The 24,698-nt window shown below is 53.3% G+C and overlaps 1 protein-coding gene across 1 annotated transcript in view; it reads right to left on the minus strand.

Moving 5' to 3' along the window:
• The window catches only part of SYCP2 (synaptonemal complex protein 2), a 4,998,961-nt gene that overhangs the window by 590,447 nt on the left and 4,383,816 nt on the right, over window positions 1-24,698 (minus strand). The window lies entirely within an intron of this gene.

Here is a 24,698-nt window from a genome sequence, read left to right on the forward strand (position 1 = left end):
TTCTGGGGTGAAAACTAGAGTATGCCAGGACGCTGTTGCAATCAGTGGCTTTATTGTAAACCGCTGTATCAAACTGGTTGAACGGTGTTTTACTAATCTGTATGTCAAGAAAATGGATAGTTTCTTTTTGAATATTGTGAGTTAAATGTATATGTGGATTGATATCATTCAAAGCATCAATCATAGATATGAAAGATTGTTCGGTGTCATTGCAGAGGAGAAATGTATAATCAATGTAATGACAATATAAAAGGTTTTTGCCACCAAGCAGCGTTTGACATAATGTTATCATGTTCATATTGAGACTTAAAGATATTAGCAAACGAGGGGGCCCCCGAAAAACCCATACAGGTGCCTGTGAGTTGAACATAAAATTGTTCTGTAAGAGACATATATTAGTTATAGATTTCTTACCTTAGCATTACCCCCAGGCGTCAGACTGGATCCGGAGAATTTTTCTTCAACAGCACCCCGGCGCGTCGGTGGGTGGCGTCGGTCGATTCCGCGTCCATCATCGGCGTCGTGGTCGCCGGGATTACGTTGCGGTGCCTACTTAGAAGCCGCCTCTGCACGCTGATGTTAGTTCTGACACGACTTTCCACACTAGAAGCACAGAGTCATGAAAGACACTGACCACTGGTGCGCTACACTAGGGCCCTGCAAGGGAGTCCTATCCCAAGAAGTCCGTTCGCAGAGCAGGAAGGATGGGAGGGGAGGTAAGAAATCTATAAGTTATATATGTCTCTAACCTGTTCATCTGAAAGAGACTAATAGTTATAGATTCCTTACCGTAGAATAGATACCCCAGCAATACCAATCCCGGAGGAGGGACTGTGAACCAAGTTCACACCAGAAAGTCCTGGAGGACAGAACGGGCAAAGTAGCCGTCCTGGAGGACTTGACTATCCAAGCAGTAATGTCTGGTAAATGTGTGCACAGAAGGCCACGTGGCCTGACAGTTGTCAATGATTGGGACTCCACATGACATAGCAGTGAAGGTTTATTTTTAGCTAAAGCGTAACAAATCTTGATACAAAGGACAACCCATCGAGAGATGGTATGCTTTTGCACAGCCAAACCTGTCTTGGCACCCACATTGCCAACGAAGATTTGATCGTCCATCCAAAAGTCCTCCATGCGGTCATGGTAGAAAGACAGCACACATTTCAGGTCCAGACTGTGAAGTTTCTCCTCCTCTTTGGAAAGATGAGGAGGCTGGAAAAAGGTCCGCAGATTAACAGTGTGTCCGATGTGTCCGATGTGAAAAGGAGGGAAAACTTTAGGTATGAACAAGGGCCTCCTTCGAAGCACCACTTTATTCGGATGGACCGAGAAAAAAGGGGGCTTAGAAGAAAGAGCCTGAAGCTCACTCACTGTGCAAGCAGAGTTGATGGCAACAAGAAAGGTAGTCTTCAGAGTGAGAAGCCTAAGAGGACAGTTGTGAACAGGCTTGAAAGAGTGCACATAAGGTAAGTCAAAACAAGGTTCAAGTCCCACTAAGGCATTATGAAAGGAGATGGAGGAAAGAGATGAATAATGCCTTTAAAGAACCTACTTACAATAGGGGACTTGAACAAAGAGGGCTAATATGGGAGCCAAAGAAAAGAAGAAATGTCTGCCAGGTAGCCTATAAGAGTGCCCTGAGCAGAGCCCTGCTGGGCCAAAGAGAGAAGGAACAAAAGAACCTCAGAAAGAGGGGCAGAAAGAGGATCTCCAGCCTTTGCTGTGCACTATGCCACAAACTTGTTCTATCGACAGGCGTATACTGTCTTAGTGGAGGGACGCCTGGCTACCAAGATAACATTACAAACTTCGGTAGGAAGGTCAAAAGCTGTCAACTGTTGCCGCTCAATCTCCTGCCAAGGAGATAGAGGCTGGACAGGTTCAGTGGAGGACTGTCCCCTGCTGCCGTGACAAAAGATCCTCCCGAAGGGACAGTCTGATCGGAGGATCGCTAGCCATACTCAGGAGCTCGGGGTACCATACTCCTAGTGCCTAGTCCAGTGCCACAAAAACGACTTGGGCCCTGTCGCGCTTGATCTTCTTCAGCACTCGGGCAGAAGCGGTACAGGCAGAAAGGCGTACAGGAGGCCGTAACTCTACTCACGATGAAAAGTGTCGCCGAGCGAGTGCCGCCTTGGAAACTCCAACGCGCAAAACTGCTGACATTTTGCTTTCTCGTTGGCGGTGAACGGATCTAACCAAGGCTCTCCCCACTCCCCACTGCTGAAAGGGACCTTGCACCATCTCTGAGTGAAGACGCCATTTGTGATCCACCAGACACAAACGGCTGCTGAATTAGTCCGCCTTGACGTTCAGAGAACCTGCCAGGTGCTGACCCACCAGGGTCATGCCCTGATGTTCCAGCCATGTCCAAAAGTGAACAGCCTCTTGACAAAGAGTCCACGACCCCACCACGCCCTGTTTATTGCAGTACCACATTGCAGTGGCGTTGTCTGTCAACACCTGCACTGCCTTCCCCTTGAGGGAGGGAAGGAATGCCTTCAGTGCCAAGCGAATCACCCGGAGTTCCAACAGGTTGATATGGAGCCCGAACTCCCCTGGAGACCAGACTCCTCTGATCTCCGCCTATCCCAATGGCCACCCCATCCCAGGAGTGATACATCGGTCAGCACCGTGAGTTCTGGTTGGGGAAGGAAGAGGGATCTGCCTCTGACCCAATCCTGGTTTGTTAACCACCACTGCAGTTACTGCGCAGTTCCCTCCGAGATCTGGACGTAGTCGGAAAGATTCCCCTAATGCTTCACTCACTGGAATGTCTGGTCCCACTGCAGAGCCCGCATATGCCCTCTGGCATCCAGGGAGGGGTGGGGGTGGGAGACTTCATTGTTTGTTTTACTTATTATAATGCAATGTATATGCCAGGAATAACTGTTGATGAGACTTGTAAAGCTGAGAAAATCAATAAAAAATATGTTAAAAAAAAGGCCCTCTGGCATGATCCACCAGCAGGAGGCCACCGAAATCCTGGAAACATCTGTATCATAGCCCGAATATCCTGGACCCGCTGCTCGGGTGGATAGGCCCGAAACTGCACGGTGTCCAGAACTGCTCTGATGAAAGGGAGCGACTGAGAGGGAGTCAGGTGTGACTGTGGCACATTGATAGTGAACCGCAGTGAATGCAGGGCGACAGTTTGGGGCGAGCCCGCCTTCAACAGCCAGTCGTCTAGTTAGGGGAAGACTGGGACCCCTGATCTGAGCAGATGAGCTGCGACCACGGCTGTCACTTTCGTGAACACCCAAGGGGCACTGGTGAAGCAGAAGGGGAGCACGGTGAACAGAAAATGCTTGTGGCCTATAGTGATCGGCAGGGAACATCTGTGGGCTGGCAGGACAGGGATGTGGAAATAAGTGTCCTGCAAGTCCAACGCCACCATCCAGTCTCCAGGGTCGAGGGTAGATAGGACCTGAGCCAAGGCTAGCGTTTTGAACTTCTCCTTCGGTTGAGGGCCCTGAGGTCTAGGATAGGACGCAAGCCTTTGTCCTTCTTGGGCACCAGAAAGTAGCGGGAATACTAACCACAACCTACTTCTGGTGCAGAGACCCTCTCGATAGCTCCCTTGGCCAAGAGAGCTGAGCCTTCTTGGAGGAGAAGCGCCAAATGATCCTCCGACATGCGATCTAAAGACGGTGGCATGGAGGGAGGGGTAGTCTAGAAGGGGAGGGAGTAGCCCCTTCGGACAATATGCAAAACCCACCTGCTTGACGTGATGGATTGCCAGTGGAGGAGGTGATGGCAAATCCTGCCACCCACTGGCCGCTGATGGGCCTGAAAGGTCAGACTAGGAGGTTTTGAAGGCTGCTGCATGGGGGGAAAGGGTGGACTGGCCCGCCCGCTGGTTCCCAGACCACCATCGCTGGGTCACACGTCTGCAGCCACGAAAGGGGCGAAAGGCAGACTGTGGTGGACGGGACGACGCAGCGAGGCCTAAGGATCTGGCTGTAGCCAGAGAATGCTTAAAGCGCTCCAGCACCAAATCTGCCTTGTCACCAAAAAGGTGACGGCCATCGAAGGGCATGTCCAGTTGAGTTGACTGAACATCCCCCGAAAAACAAGACGTCCTCAACCAGGCGTAGCGCCAAATGGCTACCAGCATGGCAATCGTTCTGCCCAGTGAGTCAGTGGTATCCAATTCACAGTGAATTGTGAATTTTGCTGCTTCTCTCCCATCTGCCACGGCTTGGGAGAGAATGGCCCGGGCCTCCTCCGGGCACTGAGGCAGCACCTGCGCAACCGTATCCCAGATGGTATCGGAGTATCAGCCCAAGAGACACACAGTATTCACAGACCACAGTGCCAAGCTTGAGGAAGAGAATAAGCACTTCCCGAGATGATCCAGCTTCTTGGATTACCTGTCCGGGAGTGCAGAAGGGAATGCGCCCTTAGAAGAAGAAGCGTGGACCACCAAGCTCTCAGGGGAAGGGTGTTGGGTGAGGAAAATGGGATTGCCGGCGGTGGAGGCGGGTAATCGTCCATTACACAGGAGCCCCTGTGCTGGGCTTGGACCAAGTGCCCAGAAGAACAAGTTACTTACCTTCGGTAACGATGTATCTGTAAGAAACATTAGTTAGTTAGATTCCTCACCTTAGAATATCCCCAGGCGTCAGACTGGATCCGGAAGATTTTTCGTCAGCAATACCCCTTGCGCGTCGCTAGGCGTCGTCTGCGGCTCCGCGTCCGTCGTCGGCGTCGTTCGCCGGAATGACGTCGTCGGAGTACTTAGACGCCGCCCTCGCGCGCTGACGTCAGTTCTTGTACATAGCTTTCCGCGCCAGGAACGCAGAGCCATGCAAAGACCGACACTGGTGCCAAAAAATAAAATCTAGGGGTCTGAAAAGGATAACCTTAACCCTAGATGTCAGTTCGCAGAACGGGGAGGATGGGTGGGTCGGTGAGGAATCTAACTAACTAATGTTTCTTACAGATACATCGTTACCGAAGGTAAGTAACTTGTTCATCTGAAAGAAACACGTTAGTTAGATTCCTCACCTTAGAATAGATACCCAAGCAATACCATCCCCGGTGGTGGGTCTGCGAACCAAGATCACACCAGAAAGTCCTGGAGGACAGAACGGCCAAATCCCTCCGGACTTGGCTGTCAAGGCAATAATGCCTGGCAAACGTGTGTAACGAAGCCCACGTCGCCGCCTGACAGATGTCCTGCAAAGGGACTCCCCGTCCCAAAGCAGTAGTAGCCGCTGTGGCCCGAGTAGAATGGGCACGCAGCCCAACAGGAGGGTCCTTTTTTGCCAAAGAATAGCAAATTTTGATACACAAAACGACCCACCGAGAGATGGTCCGTTTGTGCACAGCTTTCCCCTTCTTAGCGCCCACGTACCCAACAAAAAGCTGGTCGTCCACCCGGAACTGTTTTGTGCGGTCCAGATAAAAGGAGAGCGCACGTTTTGGGTCCAGACGGTGGAGCCTCTCTTCCTCTTTGGAAGGATGCGGAGGCGGAAAGAAGGTGGGCAAGGTGACAGACTGCCCAAGATGAAATGGAGTCACCACTTTCGGAAGAAAGGAAGGACGAGGCCGAAGGACAACCTTGTCCGGATGAACAGAGAGAAAAAGAGGCTTTGAAGATAAGGCCTGGAGCTCACTCACCCGTCTAGCCGAGGTGATGGCTACCAGAAAAGCAGTCTTAAGAGTCAGAAGACGAAGAGGACAATGGTGAAGAGGCTCGAAGGGAGCGCACATCAGGAATGTCAAGACCAGATTCAAGTCCCACTGAGGCATTACAAAAGGGACAGGAGGGAACGTGTGAGTAATGCCTTTTAGAAAGCGTGTAACCACAGGGGACTTGAAAAGAGAAGGCTGATCAGGAAGCCGCAAGAAGGCGGAGATGGCAGCAAGATAACCTTTCAGGGTGCCCAGGACAGAGCCCTGCCGGGCCAGAGAAAGAAGAAAGAGGAGAACCTCAGAAAGAGGGGCGGAAAGGGGATCCACAGCCTTTGCTGTGCACCATGCCACAAATTTGTTCCACCGGCAGGCGTATACCGTCTTTGTGGAGGGACGCCTGGCTGCCAGAATGATATCACAGACTTCAGGAGGCAAGTCAAATGGCATCAACTGCCGCCGCTCAATCTCCACGCATGGAGGTGGAGGCTGGACAGGTTCGGGTGGAGGACCGTCCCCTGCTGCTGCGACAGAAGATCCTCCCGAAGGGGCAGACGTATCGGGGGATCGGTCAACATACTGAGTAGCTCGGGATACCAGTATCTTCGTGCCCAATCCGGAGCCACCAAGATTACTTGGGCCCGGTCGTGCCTGATCTTCTTCAGCACTCTGGGCAGAAGTGGTATAGGCGGAAAGGCGTACAACAGACCGCAACTCCACTCGTGACGAAAAGCGTCGCCGAGCGAGTGCCGCCTTGGAAATTCCAACGCGCAGAACTGCTGACATTGCGCGTTCTCTTCGGTGGCGAATAGATCTAACCAAGGCTCTCCCCACTGCTGAAAGAGACCTTGCGCCACTTCGGAGTTCAGACGCCATTCGTGATCCATCATGCACCGGCGGCTGAGTTCGTCCGCTCTGGCGTTCAGAGAGCCCGCCAGATGTTGAACCACTAGGGTGACGCCCTGGTGTTCCAGCCACGTCCAGAGGCGCAGAGCCTCCTGACAAAGGGTCCACGACCCCACCCCGCCCTGTTTGTTGCAATACCACATGGCGGTGGTGTTGTCCGTGAACACCTGCATGACACTGCCCCTGACAGAGGGAAGGAAGGCTTTCAGTGCAAGTCGGATCGCTCTCAACTCCAACAGGTTGATGTCGAGACGAGACTCCGCCGGAGACCAGAGGCCTCTGATCTCTGCCTCTCCCATATGGCCACCCCATCCCAGGAGGGACGCATCCGTCACTACGACATGCTCCGGTTGGGGAAGGGAGAGGCTCCTGCCCATGACCCAATCGCGGTCCGTGAGCCACCACTGCAACTGCTGTGCAGTGCCCTCCGAGATCAAGACATGGTCGGACAGGTTGCCGTGATGCTGGTGTGAGAAGTTGGCCTGATATGTAGTGCTCACTATTCTAGTGATCACTGTGTATCATTCCAAACGACCCTTATTGATGATTGGTTGTAAGTCAACCTTTTAGACCAGCTATCCTAGTAGCGTGGATACGAGCAGTCTTTAGGCTAAACTCTAGAGGGCGTGTTAAGCCAGCTGTTTACCATCACATATACCCCTTGAACACCAAGTGAAAGGACACCACACAAGTTGTTATGAAAATAAAAGGATATTTATTTATAACAAGACTACCCTGGCTCTTTATGAGTCAGGGAGCTAAGCACACTACAAAACTCTTAGGAAAATACTTCAGTTGCACAATTTACACAAATGCCCGAGGGGTACGAGAAACCATCTACACTAACAGTGCACTGCAAATAGTTAGAGTCTGGAGGTACTGATTCCGGAGTGATCCGATCAGTGGGACTAAACGAAGAAGGAACTGGACACTTGTAGAGCGAACCTGCGATGGAGCACCGAGATGCTCGAGTTACCTAGCCCGGAGGCTGCGGCTGCGTGAAGTTCGGCAAGATGTCGGGAGTCCTCGTGTAGTCTCAGGAGCCTGAAAGAAGCAGTTGCTGGCAGGCGACCAGTGACGATGTTCAGAGCGATCCACGCCTGGATCGGTGATGAAGGAAACCTGAAAGCAGAGGGGACTCAGTTCTCAACCGCTAGCCAGCGATCGTGTGGGTACCAGGAGGGTACCGGCTGAAGTCACCTCGACCAGGTGAGTGGGTGACGTCGGACTCGGCTGTTCCTCGGGCCAGGAGGCGCGGCGGCGACCAGGATGGAGGGCGAGCTGTCCCACGAAGGTGTCTGCTGTCGATGATGCTGGGCCCAGGCAGGGGCAGCGGATCTTGGCAATGGCAACCCAAGCGGGGGAGTCAAGATGGCGTCGGGAGTGGACCAGGAGGGTCCGTGGTACTCCTCTGTTGAAGGGGAGCAAGAGCCAGTCTGGAGCAACCAGACTAGTGATGAAACAATCGTGGTGCGTCGTGAAGAGGGCCACAAGCCGGTCGGCAAGTGGTCGAACAACGCGGTGAACAACAAGGAGCGGAAGGGCCCCCACGCAGATCTCGGGGATGCTGGGGAGGCAGACTTCGATGCTGGAGCTGCTCAGGGTTAGGGCTTCTCAAACCCTAGGTGCACTCACTCGAGGGTCCCTCGGTGGGCGTGCTAGATAAGCGTCGTGCAGGTTCTGAAGATAGCCGGTCCGCAGGTCTCGTCACACCTACGTCTCTCAGCTGGGCTGATGAGGTAGGTAAAAGGTCAGAGATGGCAGGGTACTCGGGTCTCGTCGAGCTGGGCAGTCTTGATCCGTAGGAGAGACTTACAGCGAACCGCAAGCGCTTAGATGGTGCCTGCTGGTGCAGGGTGGCTACTCCTTAGCCACAAGGGAGAGTCGTCAGAAATAGTCAAGAGTTCCTTTCGTGGAAAGTGGTTCGTGATTCGGAGTTATCCGATTATCTGATTATCCAATTTGGGAAGGGGACTCGCTCCTACCTTTATTCTAAGAAAAGGGGCTGGCCCGTGACTAGGTTCTACCTATGGGTGGAGCCAGGAGGGGGGTGGTTACACCCCTAACCTTTGTCCGGCTTCGCGCCAGCTCAGGGGCTGGTGTGCCCCCGAAACTGGTTTGAGCCGGGCTATGCACAGTGAGCACCGGGGTGCCACTTGCAATCACCTTCCTTTCAGCCCTGCCTACCTGGGATACACAAACCCTGTCTGGGACGGTGCTAACACCGCCCTCGACAGGAAACCCTTTGTCCAAGCTCCCCTTGCTGGAAGGTCCCCCAGCAGCAGGAGGTCAGACTTGTGTCTGGTGGCAGCATCCATTTTGTGATGCTGAGGCTTGAGTCAACTTTAACCGGGGTTCAAGGTTACTTCCATGTCGTGTCCCTCTAAAAGGGGGGAATGCTAACCCCGTCACCAGGACTGGCGAGGGGTTCGTATTCCCATTCGTATGACACCTTACTCGACATGTATAGGTGAGGTGAGGCCAAAGTTAGCAATTGCATTAAAAGTAGTTGGCCCGCGTCACCATGGAACGGCTATTAGGACTTGGTTCCGCAAGCCGTCGACGGGCTCAGCTCGCGCCAGAGCACCGTCCCACATGATCCCCTGCACTCTGCCTTCAGGATTGATAAGGCCTGCTATAGGAGTGACTGATAGGAATCCATGTGTCCATTTTAGGGTTTAGGTGTAGGAATACTACACCTACAGCAACGGGTGATTACACCACGTGGCCCCAGCTGTCGTGCAGCCAGTTGTGTCAGATTTGGGCGGCCATTCCAGGGGTGGCATAATACATGCTTCAGCCCCTGGTAGGCCCTGGGTACACCGATGCCCTGGATACCTGTGGTATGCTGAGACAGGGACTGACAAGGCGGCCCAGTTCCAATTAGTGGATGCACCTAACGTACAGGTGTGTTAATTTCGAGAGAGAACAGCTAGGCTGTGGGTCTGATTGGCAGGCCCACAGCCGGAGAAAGTCGTAAACCAATGAAGCAAAAGCAAAAAATCTGGGTGATCATAGGATTGCAGACCCTACTCTCCTACATGACCCCCCCCCAAACTTCGGGACAATAAGCTAACCTTGACCAGGTGAGTCTTCTTGCTCTAAGTGGAAATACCTGGAGAGCCCATCTGCATTGCCATGATCAGTGCCAGGTCTATGCTCCACTGTGAAGTCCATCCCCTGTAGGGAAATGGACCACCTAAGTAGTTTGGGGTTTTCACCCTTCATTTGATTTAGCCACAGGAGGGGCTTATGGTCGGTCTGAATCTTGAAGTGAGTGCCAAACAAGTATGGCCTCAACTTCTTCAGGGCCCAAACCACAGCAAAGGCCTCCCTCTCAATAGCTGACCAATTCTTCTCTCTGGGGGTCAGCCTCCTGCTAATAAAAGCTATGGGCTGGTCATGACCATCAAAATTCAGTTGCGATAGAACAGCTCCCACACCCAGCTCCGAAGCGTCTGTTTGGACAATGAATGGTTTGGAGTAGTCTGGACTCTTTAGGATAGGTGCTGTGCACATGGCCTGCTTTAGGTCATCGAATGCCTTCTGACAGCTTGCTGTCCACTGAACTTTTTTTGGCATCTTTTTACTTGTCAGGTCGTTTAGCGGGGTCACAATGGATCCATAATTTCTGACAAATTTCCGGTAATAACCAGTCAGGCCCAAGAAAGCTCGAACCTGAGTCTGGGTGGTTGGAGGAGCCCAGTCCTGGATGGCCTGTATTTTGCTCTCCAATGGTTGAACCTGGCCTCCACCTACAAGGTGGCCCAGGTATACAACCTGTGTCTGCCCTATCTGGCACTTGGTGGCCTTGATAGTGAGGCCTGCCTTCTGCAGGGCCTCTAACACTTTCCTCAGGTGGACCAGGTGATCCTCCCAGGTGGAGCTAAAGACAGCGATATCGTCCAGATACGCCGCACAGAAGTCGTCCAACCCAGTGAGAACTCGATTCACCAGCCTTTGGAAGGTGGCAGGTGCATTTTTCAAACCAAAGGGCATTACCACGAACTGATAATGCCCACCCGGGGTAGAAAATGCTGTTTTGGGCTTGGCCTCCTCAGCTAACCTGATTTGCCAATACCCAGCTGTCAGGTCAAACGTACTTAAGTAGTTGGCCGAGGCCAACCGGTCGATAAGTTCGTCTGCTCTTGGTATCGGGTGGGCGTCGGTCTTAGTGACCGCATTGAGACCTCTGTAGTCCACGCAAAACCTCATCTCTTTCTTACCGCCCTGGGTGTGAGGTTTCGGCACGAGCACTACGGGACTAGCCCAGGGGCTGTCCGAGGGTTCAATGACTCCCAGCTCCAACATTTTCTGCACCTCTGTCTTGATGCAGTCTCTGACATGATCAGGTTGCCGATAGATTTTACTCTTTACGGGCAGACTGTCCCCAGTGTCGACCTCGTGGGTACACCACTTGGTCTGACTGGGTGTCAGAGAGAACATATGTCGAAAGGATTGAAGAACCTGTTTACAATCCTCTTGTTGATGTCCAGAGAGGCTGCCACAAAAGACAACACCATCTACTGATCCATCGTCAGGGTTCTGAGAGAGCAGGTCTGGGAGAGGGTCACTCTCCTCCTCCTGTCCCTCATCTGTGGCCATGAGCAAGCCCATGCCCTCCCTGTCGACATATGCCTTGAGCCTGTTTACATGGAGCACCCTGTGGGGGCTCCGGGGAGTTCCCAGGTCTACCAAGTAGGTGACCTCTCCCTTTTGCTCAATGATCGTGTGGGGCCCAGACCATTTGTCTTTGAGTGCTGCTGGGGCCACTGGCTCCAGCACCCACACCTTCTGTCCAGGCTGGTACACAGTCAGGACAGCCTTTTGGTCGTGCCAAGCTTTCTGTAATTCTTGGCTCGCCTCCAGGTTTTTAGACGCCTTTTCCATGTACTCCGCCATCCGCGAGCGGAGACCGAGCACATAGTCCACAATGTTTGATGCCGGCTTTCTGAGAGGTCTCTCCCATCCTTCCTTTACCAAACAAAGGGGTCCCCTTACAGGATGTCCGAACAGAAGCTCGAAAGGGCTGTAGCCAACCCCCTTCTGCGGGACCTCTCTGTAGGCGAACAAGAGGCAGGGTATCAGGACATCCCATCTCCGCCGAAGCTTTTCAGGTAGTCCGTGAATCATCCCTTTTAGGGTCCTGTTGAATCTCTCAACAAGCCCATTGCATTGTGGGTGATAGGGTGTGGTGAACTTGTAGTTGACACCACATTCCTTCCACATAGCAGTCAGATATCCCGACATGAAGTTTGCACCTCTGTCTGAGACGACCTCCTTAGGGAAGCCCACTCTGGAGAACACTCCAAGTAGGGCCCGTGCCACCACAGGTGCCGTAGTGGTCCTAAGGGGAATAGCTTCAGGATACCTGGTGGCGTGGTCCACCACCACCAGTATAAACTTGTGCCTTGATGCTGTCTGGGGTTCCATTGGTCCGACAATGTCGATCCCCACTCGTTCAAAGGGTACCCCCACCACTGGTAGTGGTATGAGGGGGCCTTTGTCGTGCCACCTGACTTACCACTGGCTTGGCAAGTGACACAGGAGCGGCAAAACTCCTTCGTATCTTCGGACATGTGGGGCCAGTGAAAGTGTGGAACAATTCTGTCCCAAGTCTTATTCTGGCCTAAGTGACCTGCAAGGGGAATCTCGTGGGCCAAGGTGAGAAGGAAACCTCTCAGAGACAAGGGGATGACCAGCCTCCTGGTCGCACCAGGTTTGGGGTCTCTTGCCTCAGAGTACAGGAGTCCATCGTCCCAGTACACTCTGTGGGTACCTGTGGCGTTCCCTGCAGCCTCAGCAGCGGCCTGCTGTCTGAGGGGTTCAAGTGAGGGGCAGTCTAACTGTGCCTTCCCCAGGTCTTCCCTGGAGGGTCCCCCTGAGCCCAGAAACTCAACCTGACCAGGTTCAAGCTCTTGCGGCTCAGTTTCCCTCAGTTCTTTAAGGTCAGCCTCCTCGGAGACTTGATCCACGACCTGGGGCAAGGGGGAAGGCGAAGCCTTACCCTTACTGCTCCTTTTCTTGGAAGGTGTCTGGTCCGTTCTTCCAGGATCCAGCACCTGTTCAGTGGGGCATCTTTTGGCCTGTGACCTGGTCACAGCAAGGACATGTGCTGGCAAACCTAATATTTCCATGTGAGTCCTCTGCTCCACTTCTGACCATTGTGACGTTTCCAAATCATTGCCCAACAGACATTCTACGGGGAGGTCTGAACTAACCACAACCTTTTTCGGGCCACTTACCCCTCCCCAGGAGAAATCAACAACTGCCATACTGTGATTGGTAGTGACGTTGCTGGCATTGGTCACTAGGTAACTGGTACCTAGCATGATCTGTCCAGGGTCCACGAAGTTAGGCGTCACCATGGTGACACTGGCACACGTGTCCCTGTAGGCCTGAGCCACTCTTCCATTTATCAAAGGTGTCTGCCTGTATTTGCCCAAAGTATTGGGACTGGCATCAGGGGACATATCCATATCCCCTGTACAGACAAGGACGGCCTGAGTGAGCGTGCCGACTAAGTCGTCACTCCCCTCGGTTCCCAAGGTTAACCCAACTAATGCCTTGGGAGGCGCACTACCACTGCTGACTGTACTAGGGGGCGCAGGTGCCTTAGGGGCTGCAGTGGTAGGAGTTTGCCCTCCTTTCTTGGTGCACTCACTAAACCAGTGAGTCTTACTTTTACAGTATTGGCACCACCTTTTTGACTGGCCTTCTTGAGTCTTCTTCTTCTGTGAAGCCTGACCCCCACCCTCTTTGGTTTGTTGGGGACCTGTCGAAGACTTCTGGTCATTTTGTTCGTTCTTGTTACCCTTTTGGTCTGCTTTCTTCTGACCACCCTGGTTCTGATTCTGGTTCTGCTTGACCCTTGTTCTGACCCATCTGTCCGCCTTCTTTCCCAATTCTTGGGGAGAGGTCAGATCCGAGTCGACAAGGTGCTGATGCAACAATTGGTTCTGACAGTTATTTAAAATCTGTTCTCGCATGATAAGATTGTACAATCCTGTGTAATCAGTAACCTTGCTACCCAGCAACCAGCCTTCCAAAGCCTTAGTGGCACAATCGACAAAGTCAGCCCAATCCTGAGACTGAATTTTCTGGGTGTCCCGGAACAGCACCCGGTACTGTTCCGTGGTTAAGCCGAACCCATCAATCAGTGTGTTCTTCAGGACTTGGTAGTTGTTAGCATCCTCAGCTCTTGTAGTGAGGAGCTTGTCCCTTCCTTTACCTTCAAAGGAAAGCCACAGTATAGCTGCCCACTGACTTGGGGGGACGCACTGGACAGTGCAGGCCCTCTCCAAGGCAGTTATCCACTTGTGGATGTCGTCCCCTTGTTTAAAGGGGGGCACGATTTTACTCAGGTGTCTAGTGTCTATACCCCTGTCTTTCTCTCTATTGAGAATGCTGCCACCAGCGGGATCTAACCCACTTAATTTCTGCTCTCGGGCCAAGGCAAGTCTTTCTTTGGCGAGGGCAAGTTCTTCCCGCTCGATCCTCAGATTGACCTACCGCATCTTCGCTTCATGCTCCCTCCTCTGAGGGGAAGTCATTCCTCTCTGAGAAGATGCCTGAGAGACATGTGTATGAACCGATCTGCCAGAGCCTCTGGAGAGAGACCTAGCTCGTCCGTTCCCAAGGTTAAGCCTGCTTGAGCGTGGGCCCGGGGCTCCCCCAGCTCCATTCTCATGCCTGCTTAAGTTGGTCCTTGTAAGCCTGCCGACTACCACTGGACCTTTGTCTGCCTCGTCTCCCGACAACTCGTCCTCGTCCTCTGTGCGGAGGTCGAGGTCTGGGTCACCGAGGGTTCCCTCTAAGGGCGGCATGTTCCCATCTGCACTGGGGGGACCTGTGTTAGAGGACCTCCTAGCATCGTACGCCTCTAAGAGACCTATCAGAATTGCGATGGTAGGGTTAGAACCCTGGTTTAGCTTCCTGGAGGCACACAGTTGTCGCATCTCCTTGAAGCTAAGAGCTGCATATCGTGACACGACCTGTGGAGGGTCACTGACCACTAAGGGAGTCTGCGAAGACACTCCGTGGATCGACATGCTTTTCTAGTGAGGTGTAAGTGTTGCACCTACCTACACTATGGGTTTACCTACTGATCCCTTGCTAAGAGTTGTAGTCAGGGTGTGCTAAGCCCTGTTACACTACAACAGCCGGTTCAGTAGAACTCGGAGTATTCTAAGTTAAGTTATATGTACCTGGGTACTTATGTGATCTTTCACTGCGATATTCTTAGGATACGTGTGTGGTAAAACAACAGCAAGCTCAAATCCCAACCGCTGCTCACCAATGTGAGAAGTTGGCCTGATATGTAGTGCTCACTATTCTAGTGATCACTGTGTATCATTCCAAACGACCCTTATTGATGATTGGTTGTAAGTCAACCTTTTAGACCAGCTATCCTAGTAGCGTGGATACGAGCAGTCTTTAGGCTAAACTCTAGAGGGCGTGTTAAGCCAGCTGTTTACCATCACATATACCCCTTGAACACCAAGTGAAAGGACACCACACAAGTTGTTATGAAAATAAAAGGATATTTATTTATAACAAGACTACCCTGGCTCTTTATGAGTCAGGGAGCTAAGCACACTACAAAACTCTTAGGAAAATACTTCAGTTGCACAATTTACGCAAATGCCCGAGGGGCACGAGAAACCATCTACACTAACAGTGCACTGCAAATGGTTAGAGTCTGGAGGTACTGATTCCGGAGTGATCCGATCAGTGGGACTAAACGAAGAAGGAACTGGACACTTGTAGAGCGAACCTGCGATGGAGCACCGAGATGCTCGAGTTACCTAGCCCGGAGGCTGCGGCTGCGTGAAGTTCGGCAAGATGTCGGGAGTCCTCGTGTAGTCTCAGGAGCCTGAAAGAAGCAGTTGCTGGCAGGCGACCAGTGACGATGTTCAGAGCGATCCACGCCTGGATCGGTGATGAAGGAAACCTGAAAGCAGAGGGGACTCAGTTCTCAACCGCTAGCCAGCGATCGTGTGGGTACCAGGAGGGTACCGGCTGAAGTCACCTCGACCAGGTGAGTGGGTGACGTCGGACTCGGCTGTTCCTCGGGCCAGGAGGCGCGGCGGCGACCAGGATGGAGGGCGAGCTGTCCCACGAAGGTGTCTGCTGTCGATGATGCTGGGCCCAGGCAGGGGCAGCGACTCTTGGCAGTGGCAACCCAAGCGGGGGAGTCAAGATGGCGTCGGGAGTGGACCAGGAGGGTCCGTGGTACTCCTCTGTTGAAGGGGAGCAAGAGCCAGTCTGGAGCAACCAGACTAGTGATGAAACAATCGTGGTGCGTCGTGAAGAGGGCCACAAGCCGGTCGGCAAGTGGTAGAACAACGCGGTGAACAACAAGGAGCGGAAGGGCCCCCACGCAGATCTCGGGGATGCTGGGGAGGCAGACTTCGATGCTGGAGCTGCTCAGGGTTAGGGCTTCTCAAACCCTAGGTGCACTCACTCGAGGGTCCCTCGGTGGGCGTGCTAGATAAGCGTCGTGCAGGTTCTGAAGATAGCCGGTCCCGCAGGTCTCGTCACACCTACGTCTCTCAGCTGGGCTGATGAGGTAGGTAAAAGGTCAGAGATGGCAGGGTACTCGGGTCTCGTCGAGCTGGGCAGTCTTGATCCGTAGGAGAGACTTACAGCGAACCGCAAGCGCTTAGATGGTGCCTGCTGGTGCAGGGTGGCTACTCCTTAGCCACAAGGGAGAGTCGTCAGAAATAGTCAAGAGTTCCTTTCGTGGAAAGTGGTTCGTGATTCGGAGTTATCCGATTATCTGATTATCCAATTTGGGAAGGGGACTCGCTCCTACCTTTATTCTAAGAAAAGGGGCTGGCCCGTGACTAGGTTCTACCTATGGGTGGAGCCAGGAGGGGGGTGGTTACACCCCTAACCTTTGTCCGGCTTCGCGCCAGCTCAGGGGCTGGTGTGCCCCCGAAACTGGTTTGAGCCGGGCTATGCACAGTGAGCACCGGGGTGCCACTTGCAATCACCTTCCTTTCAGCCCTGCCTACCTGGGATACACAAACCCTGTCTGGGACGGTGCTAACACCGCCCTCGACAGGAAACCCTTTGTCCAAGCTCCCCTTGCTGGAAGGTCCCCCAGCAGCAGGAGGTCAGACTTGTGTCTGGTGGCAGCATCCATTTTGTGATGCTGAGGCTTGAGTCAACTTTAACCGGGGTTCAAGGTTACTTCCATGTCGTGTCCCTCTAAAAGGGGGGAATGCTAACCCCGTCACCAGGACTGGCGAGGGGTTCGTATTCCCATTCGTATGACACCTTACTCGACATGTATAGGTGAGGTGAGGCCAAAGTTAGCAATTGCATTAAAAGTAGTTGGCCCGCGTCACCATGGAACGGCTATTAGGACTTGGTTCCGCAAGCCGTCGACGGGCTCAGCTCGCGCCAGAGCACCGTCCCACATGATCCCCTGCACTCTGCCTTCAGGATTGATAAGGCCTGCTATAGGAGTGACTGATAGGAATCCATGTGTCCATTTTAGGGTTTAGGTGTAGGAATACTACACCTACAGCAACGGGTGATTACACCACGTGGCCCCAGCTGTCGTGCAGCCAGTTGTGTCAGATTTGGGCGGCCATTCCAGGGGTGGCATAATACATGCTTCAGCCCCTGGTAGGCCCTGGGTACACCGATGCCCTGGATACCTGTGGTATGCTGAGACAGGGACTGACAAGGCGGCCCAGTTCCAATTAGTGGATGCACCTAACGTACAGGTGTGTTAATTTCGAGAGAGAACAGCTAGGCTGTGGGTCTGATTGGCAGGCCCACAGCCGGAGAAAGTCGTAAACCAATGAAGCAAAAGCAAAAAATCTGGGTGATCATAGGATTGCAGACCCTACTCTCCTACAGCTGGGCCCACTGAAACTACAGGTCCCACTGCAGAGCCCGCATGCGCCGCCTGGCGTGATGCACTAGTAGGATGCAGGAGGCCATCAGCCCCAGAAGCCGCAACACTAGCCTGACCGAAACCCAGGATAGAGGCCGAAAGATGGGAATCAGGGCCTGTATATCCCGGACCCGCTGTTCCGGTGGATAGACCCGGAACCGCGCCGAATCGAGAACTGCTCCGATGAAGAGGAGCTTCTGAGAGGGACTCAGGTGTGACTTCGGCACGTTGATGGAAAATCCCAGCAAATGCAGGAGATCCGCCGTAGTCTGGAGGTGGGAGACGACTGCCTGGGGCGAGCCCGCCTTCAACAACCAGTCGTCGAGATAGGGGAAGACTGGAACCCCTGATCTGCACAGATGAGCTGCGACCACCGCCATCACTTTCGTGAACACCCGAGGGGCACTGGTGAGGCCGAAGGGGAGCACGGTAAACTGAAAATGCTCTTGGCCCACCGTGAACCGCAGGTAACGCCGGTGGGCCGGCAGGACGGGGATATGGAAATATGCGTCCTGCAAGTCCAACGCTACCATCCAGTCTCCGGGGTCTAGGGCAGCTAGAACCTGAGCCAAGGTTAACATCTTGAACCTTTCCTTTCGGAGGAAGGCATTGACGTTCCGGAGGTCCAAGATGGGGCGTAGGCCCCCTTTGCCCTTCTTGGGAACCAGAAAGTAGTGGGAATAACAACCACGACCTACTTCTGGACTCGGAACGCGCTCGACGGCCCCCTTGGCCAAGAGGGCCGAAACTTCCTCGCGGAGAAGATTCAAATGATCCCCCGAGATACGGTGGTGCTGCGGTGGCATGGCTGGAGGGGTCGTCTCGAAGGGGAGGGAGTAGCCCCTTCGGACGATTTGCAGCACCCACCTGTCAGATGTAATGGACCGCCAGTAGAGCAGGTGATGGCGAACTCTGCCGCCCACTGGCGTGGAATGGGCCTGAAAGCTCGGACTAGGAAGGCTTTGAGGCGGATGCTGCCGGGGTGGATGTGGGCTGACCACGTCGTCCTCCAGATCCGCCACGGCGGAAACCACGTCCGCGCGCAGGTTGGTTCTGCGGCTGGTGGCTGGGCGGACGTGAGGAGGCGCCCCTTCCTTGGCCACGAAAGGGGCGAAAAGCGGAGGTGTGCGCCCGCGGAGCCGAGAGGCCCAAGGACTTGGCCGTAGCCCGGGAGTCCTTAAAGCGGTTCAGCGCACTGTCCGCCTTCTCACCAAACAGGTGAGTGCCATCAAAGGGCATGTCCATGAGGGTGTTCTGGACATCCCCGGAAAATGACGTGGACCGCATCCAGGCGTGGCGGCGGAGCGCCACCGTGGTGGAAATCGCCTGACCCAGCGAGTCCGTGGTGTCAAGCCCACATCGTATGGCGTGCCGCGCTGCATCCCTCCCATCGGCCAAAGCCTGGGTAAGACGTGTCCGGACCTCCTCCAGACACAGGGGCAGCACGTCCTCCACCGTATCCCACAGAGAATGGGAATAACGGTCCAAGAGACAGGCGGTGTTCAAAGACCGCAGGCCCAAACTAAGGGACGAGAACAGTTTCTTGCCAAACTGCTCGAGTCTCTTGGAATCCCGGTCCGGCGGAGCGGTCGGGAAGGAGGATTGGGAGGTAGAGGCCTGGATAACCAGACTCTCGGGGGTGGGGTGTTGGGACAGGAAACTGGGGTCGCCCGGAGCAGGGCGGTGGCGCCTGGCAACGTTCCTATCCACAGGAGGAACTGTGGAGGGCTTGGACCAGGTGCCCTGCAGAACGTCAGTGAGGGCCTCATTGAACGGCAGCAGAGGCTCAGTGGAGCTTGCTGCGGTTTGAAGCACCTCAGTGAGGATGTTAGTCCTCACAGCCACGGCAGGCAGCTCGAGCCCAAGGGCTGCGGCCGCCTTGCGCAGCACCACAGAAAATGCTGCACCCTCCTCCGAAGCCACAGTCGGAGGAGAAGTGAATCCAGTGTCTGGCGAGGTATCCAGACCACTGGCCTCCCCCAGTTCATCTGCCCAGTCCTGTGAAAGCTGCGACTGAACAGCCATAGGGCCCTCGAACCCCTCCCAGTCGCCCCCGTCGTCCGATTCCTGATAAACAGGAGGAATGATCGGAGCCGGACTGTAGAGATGATAGGTCTCAAGCGGCGCCGGACGCGGCGTCGGTCGACGCCGTTGCGGCGCCGGGTCCGGAATAGGGCTAAACTGGGGTTGGACGCCGTCCGGAGTCGGCACCAAAGGCGTCGGCGTCGGCGGCACCGGAGGTGTAGGCGTCTGCGCCGGCGGCGCCGGTGACGGCGTCGGTGGTTCATGCGCCGGCGCCGGTGGAGGAGTGGTTAGGTCAACCGGCGTCGACGGGGGCCCAGGCATGGGCCCCGCGGGGACCTGCGGCGTCGAGACCGGAGTCGTCGACGGCGCCGGGGCCGAAGCCGCCGGCAGGCAAGGTCGCCCAGTCGAGTCCGCGGGGCCCGAAGGCGCGCCAGCGGGCGTCGACGGCGGGGCCAGGCTCCTCATGGCCGAGAGGAAGGCACTGACCTCCGCCGGCGTCGCGTTAGTTCCAGGGACCGGAGGGTATGGGGACGGGTGCGGCGCCTGCGGCTCCGCCGGAGCCGCGGGGGTGGAACCACCCGGACCCTCGGCCGAGTCGCGCGACCGGCGAGGGGAGTCCGAAGAGCGATGTCGCCGCTTGGACTTCTTAGAGCGTTTGGACTTACCCGACGGCTTGGAGCCCGACGATCGATGGTGGCGTCGGCTAGGGCTCCGCGAGCGATCCTTGGACCTCCTCCTGGACCGGGATCGCGCACGACGCGGAGCCGAGTGGCGAAGCTCGAGAAGCTTGCGGGACCGCTCCCGCCGAGCCTTCGAAGTCAGGGCCTGGCAATCGGAGCACGACTCCGCGTCGTGGTCGGGGCCTAAACAGTAGAGGCACCGGCGGTGGTGGTCGGTCACCGACATCAGTCGATGGCAATCCTCGCAAGCCTTGAACCCAGGCATCCTACCGGCACCAGATGTCGACAGACAAGGATCAAAAGTGATCAAAAAAGATTTAGTCAAAAAAGACTAAGGGCCTCATGTAGGTAAATAAATTTTACCGTTTCTTAAATACCGAGCCGTACCGAATCGGTAAATTAGAATCGGTAAGTTATATGTAGGTAAAAATTCGGTAACAGTTACCGATTCGGTAACATTCGGTAATCACGAATCGGAATTCACCGATTCGGTAAATACCGAGGTGGTATTTACCGAATCGGAAAATACCGAGGTGGTATTTACCGAATCGGAAAATACCGAGGATACTACCACCTTCCCTTTACTAAGAAGCTAATATTATTATTATGCTAATAGAAGGTCTCTTAGGCTTGAATAGGGGACCCCATACCTCAAAGATCAGCTTAGTGAAATCACATCACAGGAGCATCAGGAGTCTTCTCGCAGGAAGGCTCGTCTTCGGTCTGAATCATAAACATGATGTCTGTGATATTAAAAGCACCAACTTTCAGGTATTTGCAGCTGCGCGTGTGTTATGGCTAAACAGTGGGTCGATCAACCTAGAGTGGAAAACATGCATTGTGTAATATTCCAGACTGTTTGTCACACCATGTACAGACCAAGGTCGCTGCGCAGAGCTTGGGATGGTAACAACAGATTGCTCTCGTGTGAAGCAAGTCTCGAGTCAGCAGTTTATTTAAGAAATAACATGTAAACGCAGTGTCGTGTGCAACGACCAAAAGATGGCTTTCTAACATTTAACGTGGTTATGCTAACTTAACAATGTATGTACGTATTCAGGGAGAACTCACTACACGCCCCCTTGATCGAAGCACTATTCAATAGGCAAGAAAAGAGAGAACGCAGAGTTCAGTTTCGTCAGAGCAGAACAAGGCGTAACCAATGCTGCGCCAAAGTCCGAAACTACAAAAAATAGCAGCATAGAATTCTAAAAAAAAATGCAAGTATATAAAAAAACTCAAAACGACCATCAGGAAGAGAAAAAAGAGAAATAAAAGAAATAAATGTTGCGCCAGGGTGCTGTCCAGTAGCACAGGCGCAATGGACGACAGTCCAGTTAATCCATGAATGTATAGGCAGCATATGTGGCCACTGCTTCCAACAAAAAATCGTTTGCAGGGCCACTGAAAGTCTCAGCCATCCAATTAAGTAAAGAAAAGGAACATACGTGTTCTCCAACCATCGGAGCCTCTAGCACAATCAGAGGGCACCCGGAATGTTCCTCCAAATAGCTCATAGCCAAGAAGTCGTAGGCGGCCGCTGAGATGTCCCAATTACCCAGGATACCATGCGCCGCACCACAGGCCATAATCCGGACACCAGAACAGGCCAACTCGTGAGACACTAAGGGCCTCATCAGTCGATCGAAATCCGGCACCGGAGACACCATGTTGGTCAAGCACAAATCCAGAGGCCATTCAAAGGGACAATCCAGGCAGTGAAATACAGGTTGTACGCAGGTGAAGTAGGAATACCTGAAGGATAATCCATAAGCCAGGCTCAAAGTCGCCAATGGCAAAGTACCATAAAAGTCAAGCATCCTATCACGAAGAAGATGCAGACGGGACAGGTGCTCGTGTGGCACAGAAGGAGCAGCCATTCCGGAGTATAAAAAGGAAAAGCAGCACACCTGCCACTAGCGCCAGAAGCAGCGGGACACCTCCAAAGATGCTCGAGAAAAGTGAATGAAGAAATGCCGGAATCACACCAAAAATAGTTTGGAAAGAGGTCACGAGACCCGAGCCCACAAGTTTAAAAAAATGAGCCAGGCCGGTCGTGGACGAGGCATTGAAAATAGTATGGATCAAAGAGCCGAAATGCAGGGGGAGGTCAGTATTCAGAAGCGCCTGTACCTCAGTGCGCGAATTAGCAACGTGAAGGACAAATGTTTCACGAGAGGAAGTCAAAGGCACCTCTTTTTGGGACAATAGCGCTCTTATTCTGCACAACTTGTTGAACTCTGCTTTCAAGGTTGGAATCGAAGGCCAGATGGAAACATCCAGCCGCCCATGCGGGGGTGGAAAAAGAACATTATTGCAGCAGACAACTTTCTGTCTGTAGATGCGTTCCTCCCGTCGCCAAACCCTCAGTCCTGCTGCCTGTAGACGTAGGCGCCTTGCAATGACATACATAGCGGCCATGTTGTCCACGCTGTTGCATTTTGGGATTGCTTATATGCACTGTTGATGGTTACCACCTGCTTTCAAACCGTGTTAATTACCGACTCTTATTTACCGATTTCCTTGGATTTCTTAATTACCGAGTGCTCCTACATGTCATTTTAATTTTTACCACTTCATATTTACCACTTCATATTTACCGATTCGTTAAGTATGTATTCGGTAAATCTGATTCGGTATTTTAGAATTCGGTAAATATGATTCGGTATTTACCGCCTCATATTTACCGAATAGTTGTTTTTGGACTCCTACATCTCACTTGTCTGAATACCGGTCGGTAACGGCATATTTGCCGAAAATCGGCCGTTACCGACCGGTATTTGGCTACCTACATGAGGCCCTAAAAGGGGTAGCTCTCCCGGATCTGCGCTTACTGGCGCGGAAAAAAGAAGAACTGACGTCAGCGCGCGAGGGCGCCGTCTAAGTACTCCGACGACGTCATTCCGGCGCACGACCCCGACGACGGACGCGGAGCCGCAGACGACGCCTAGCGACGCGCAAGGGGTATTGCTGACGAAAAATCTTCCGGATCCAGTCTGACGCCTGGGGATATTCTAAGGTGAGGAATCTAACTAACGTGTTTCTTTCAGATGGACGTCCGTAAGGCCTTCATTAAAAGGTAAGAGGGGTTCAGGGAAAGTTGCCAACAGTTGAATCACCTCCCTCAGGAAGTTAGTTCTATGTGAGAAGTTGGCCTGATGTATGATGTCACTAGTTCTAGTGTACACCTTATATCAGTCCAAATACCCTTATGGTGATTGGTTGTAAAATCAACCTTATAGACCAGCTATCCTAGTGGTAGCATGGACAAGAGCAGTCTTAGGCTAAACTCTGAATGGCATGTGAAGCCAGCTGTGATACCATATATAATCCCTTGAATACCAAATGAAAGGACACCACAACAGATATATATATAAAATAAAGTGTATTTATTCTAAGCAAACCCTCAGCACTCTTTATGAGATTAGAGGTAAGTACAACACAGTCTTATTAATGCATACAGTAAGTCACACAGGTAAGTAATACAGTTTGGCCCTAGGGGCCACGCAAACCATATACTAAGTAAGTGGTATAAGAACCACTGTCACGGAAATAGAATAGGCCTAGGCCTAGGGAATCGCTGGGGCTACACTACACTAGCGTTAGTTAGGAAGTGGGAGGCCCACGGGATTCGTGTGCAGAGTGGAAACACTCACGCGTAATGCGTAAAAGTCAATAGCAATAGTACAGTTTAGAAAACGGTAGATTTAGGACACTTCCGGAGTAGCTAGGAAGTTGAGACTTGAAAACTAGACACTAGGATAGTCACTATCCTGATGAGCACCGGAGTACCCAAGTTACCTAGCCCACAGGCTGCAGGTGCATAGGGGTGAAGATGCGTCGTTTTCGTCGTCGACTCCTATGGATGCCTGAAGAAAGATGCTGACAGGCAGTCAGGGAAGAGTGTCCGGTGGATCCCAAGGCTGGGATCAAGAAGAGAAGAAACCTGCAAGCAGAAGGGACAGAGTCAAGGTCACTAGCCAGTGACCACGTGGAACCAGGAAGGAACCAGGCGATGTCGTGAAGATTGCAGGTGAAGGTGAAGCTTGTCGCTGCAGCCAGGAGGACCAGGAAGCGTCGAGGACGACCAGGACCAGGAGGCGAGCTGTCCCACGAAGGCTCTTGCTGTCGGCGGCGTCGAAGTTGGACTAGGACTCACCAAGCCTTGGCAAGTGGAACCCACGAAGAACGAAGGACTTGCTTCTGGTGCAGACCAGGAAGGTCTGGGGTGCTTCTTCTTTGCAGAGAAGCGGGAGCCAGTCTGGAGGAGCCAAACCAGCGCAGAAGATTTCAGGGTGCGTCGTCACAGAGGCCACTAGCCAGCGGGCAAGCAACCGGACAGACGCGGCAAGCAGGAAAATGCTGAAGGGCCCCACGCAGGACTCGTGGAGTGTGGGGGGCTGATCTTCGGTGCAGATGGTGCTTGGGGTTGGAGCTTCTCAATCCCCGGTGCACAACTTCGAGGGTACCTCAGAAGCTGCGCTGTAAGTTACTAGCCACTTTTCCCAGGTAGCCGGTCCCACGTCGCTCGTCGC

This window comes from Triturus cristatus, chromosome 7, assembly GCF_964204655.1.
Source record: "Triturus cristatus chromosome 7, aTriCri1.1, whole genome shotgun sequence".
NCBI lineage: Eukaryota > Metazoa > Chordata > Amphibia > Caudata > Salamandridae > Triturus > Triturus cristatus.